The following is a 3,957-nucleotide window of genomic DNA, read 5'->3' as shown; positions in this document are numbered from 1 at the left end:
CCTTTTGAGCATGCATCACAGATTTTATCTTTATCAAATTTTAGCTTTGCCAATCCTCTTACTAAATCTCCTTAAATTAGTCTTTGTAAAACACTCATGCTAGTGTGTCATAGTCTCCTACGCCATAACCAACTATCATGTTCATCCTTAGCAACTAGGCACAAATTAGTCATATTAATTGTATCTAAATGTATCATGTATATGTTTCCTATTTTATGACCAATGAGCATAATCTTATTAGATGGAATGTCAATAAGACATTGTATCCTTTATCGCATAATTGACTAATACTCAATAGATTATGCTTTAACCTATTCACATATAATACTTTTTCTATTTGTATGGAAGAAGTATTACCTATAGTACATATACCTTCAATGTAACCTTTTGAGTTGTCACCAAAGGTTATCACTCCTCCATTTTTGTCATTAAGCTCTATAAACTGGATCTTGTCTCCGGTCATGTGTCATGAGCATCCATTATCAAGGAACCATGAATTTAAACTTGTATTTTATGTCTTGTAGCAATGCTCTTTTCCTACAAACATAGATTAATTTCTAATTTTTGGTACCCAAATTCTTTTGGGTCCATATTCATTAGTCTCTAAAATTCTAGTCCCCTTGGGTATCCATTTATTTAGGATATCCTTATCTTTAGTAGTATTGAGTCCTTTCAGAACCCATATACTTCTAATGATTTTACCATTAGAGGCTCTTTGGGGACCTCTATGATTGTAGTTTTTAAAATTCTTTCTAATATAGTTGGATTATGAATTTTCTCATTTTTCAAAATGTTTTGGTCCAACTCTATTGAAAGAAGCTTTAAGATCATCAATTTTCTATTGATGATCATCATGGACTTTTGAAAGTAAATTATGTAAATAAGAATTTTTCTTTTCAAAATCTTCGATTTTGATTTGTAATTCTTTAATTTTACTTTCAAGATCATTGTTGGTTTTAGATATGAGATTATTTTCGTTTTTTTAATTTAGAAATATCTTTCTTGTATTTCGAAAATAATTTCTCATAGTCCGAAGCCAACCCATTATATTCTTCTAATAACTCATCATAAGAATAATCTTCTAAATCAAATGAGTTAGAGGTTACATGAGAATCTTCCCTGGTGGCCATCAAGCACAGGTTCACTACTTCTTGTTCCTCTTCATTTGATGATTCATCATCATCACTCCAAGTAGCCACGTATGCCTTGTGCTTCTTCTTTGATTGACCCTTCTTCTTTAATTGCGGGCAATCATATTTGACATGCCCGGACTTTTTGCATTCATAGAAAATGATCGGATCCTTCTCCTTTGATTCATTTTTGAAGCCTTCATTTCTTTTGAATTTTCTTTCTCTGTTGGGCTTCATTAATTTTCTGAACCGTTTGGCAAATAATGCAATATCTTTATCATCGTCATTATCATCAGAATCACTCTCATCTTTTGTGGATTTGAGAGTAACTCCAACGTTCTTCTTTTTCTCCGTCTCATTTTTTATCTCGTCCTTCTTCTCGAGGTCTACCTCATCTTGAATCATCATTTCATGCGTGAGGAGAGAACCAATAAGCTCATCGAGAGTTAAAGACTTTAGGTTTTTAGCTTCGATAATCGATGTCTTCTTTGATTGCCAAGCTTTTGGAAGAGAATAAATTATCTTTCTCACAAGCTTATCGTTGGGGATTACTTCTCCAAATACTTTAAGGCCATTGACAATCACGGAGAATCTATCTGTCATATCATTGATGTCTTCATCCGGTTTCATCCTAAAATTTTCATACCTATGAGTAAGAAGACTGATTTTAGATTTTTTTACCTCGTTTGTACATTCATGAGTGACTTGTAATTTATCCAATATCTCCTTGGTAGTTGTACAAGATGAAACTCTCTCATATTCATCTGGTCCAAGAGCACAAAATAGAATATGGATAGCCTTTGAGTTGAGCTGAAACATTCTTGTATCTTCTTCACTCCACAAATTTGGATCTGTGGATGGTTCAGAATATCCGTTCACCATGATTTTCCATGCTCCCATGTCACTAGCTTGAATAAAGTATTTCATCATATTCTTCCAATAAGCATAATTAGCTCCATTGAGGAAAGGAGGCTTGTTGACGGACGGAGAATCAAGAACAAAGTCGAAGTTTGATGTGGAGGCCATTGATGACTTGAATATCGATATAACTCTTCCCGAATCGACTCAAAAGGTGGTAAAACCTTCAAATGAGTGTAGCTCTGATACCAATTGTTGAGTTAATCGATCGGATGAATTGGCCAAGAGGGGGTGAATTGGCAATAAAAATTTCGGTGGAAGCTTTTGTAGAAAATTAAAATTATTTGCACAACGATTTAAAGTGGTTCAACTTTCTCAATCAAAGTCTACATTCACTACCTTAGCTATCCACACTAAGGATTTTTCAAAAATTCAGTAATTTGTCTTTCTTTTGAGGACAAAGAGTAACCTTACAATTCCCTCAAGAATTATACCCCAAATTCTTGAGAACACTCTCTCCCAAAGAGAAAATTATAAATTCACAAACTTTACAGAAAAACCTCACAAGGTAGATTGATTGCACAATTCTAGAACAAGAAAATAACACTCAAAGATGAATACAATTGAGCACAAAATGTGTTATTGAAAGCAAAATGAATATGGAAGGAAAATTGGCTTGAATTTCACAAACATGATGTTTGAAGAAATCTCTCTTGATTCTTTCTCAATTTTTATTGATCAATGGCTTCAGAACTTGTTTAAATACACCTTGGATTGATTCTGAACGTTGGGGATCATTGGTGGAGTCAATGGATTGCGTATCACAAACCGCATTCGTCTATGGATCTCTCTTGTATAGATGAAAATTCTTTTGGATGAATGGAACTCTTTCTAAAAATGATTACTTTTGGAAATCGATACCTTTTGGATTTGCATTATGCATTGCATTTGTTTAAACATTTTCAGATTTTTGCATCTGCATTTGCATATTTTCATTCTGCATGGCATTCATTGAGGCATTTTTACATGCATTAATTATGGATTCATGGGTTTATCACGTGGAGGACTCTGAGGAAGTGCTTCTAACTTTGCAACTGCCTTCACACAGTACTGAGAATAGAAGCCAAATTGGAGAAGCTAAAGAAAGAGCTGGAAGAGAGTTTGCAGAAGATGCAAGCAGAGTGGGAGGATAAAATGGAACAGGCACAAAAGGCCACCATGGATCTTATCTTGCAACACCAAAAAAGACCTACTTAACCAAATGGTAGAAAATTGATTGTGTTCAACCAAGAAAGAGGTAAAGAGAAGATTTCTTCGACTATGAAAATCTCTGAATACGTGAAGGCACAAGCTAGTTCACAACCATTTATTTCGCCTCACAAACTTCCAAGACAACAAGCACGCGTCTCCACCGCTAAAACTAATGCAACTGTGCTAGGTCCTCGGGATCATTCTACTAATAACAGCATGCCAAATCCTGATAAGACGAGAAGAGCCAACAATGAGATCCCTGAGAACTTGAAAAAGTAGTGTAGAGAGACATTAAAGGGAATGAGAGGACAAATCTCTCACAACGAAATGGATGTAAATGAATTAGTTTTAGTTCCCGACTTGGTGCTTCCACCTAAATTTAAGATGTCTGACTTTGAGAAGTACAATGGAACCAGTTGCCCCAATGTACATCTTACGATGTTTATTCGAAGGATGACTGGATACACCAGCAATGATCAGATGTTGATCCACTACTTCCAAAGCAGTTTGACTGGACCTACTTCCAGGTGGTATAACCAATTAAGTCATACTCAAATATGCTCTTGGAAGGATTTGGCTAGTGTCTTTCTGGGCCAATACAAACACATGACTGATATGACCCTGATCGAACAACACTTTAAAATATGGAGATGAGAAATGATGAGAGCTTTCGACAGTACGCACAATGATGGAGGGATGTCGCATCTCAAGTGCTTTC

The sequence above is a fragment of the Hibiscus syriacus genome, unplaced genomic scaffold (assembly GCF_006381635.1).
Source record: "Hibiscus syriacus cultivar Baekdansim isolate YM2019G1 unplaced genomic scaffold, ASM638163v2 tig00110057_pilon, whole genome shotgun sequence".
NCBI lineage: Eukaryota > Viridiplantae > Streptophyta > Magnoliopsida > Malvales > Malvaceae > Hibiscus > Hibiscus syriacus.
Note: the sequence above shows the minus strand (reverse complement) of the source record.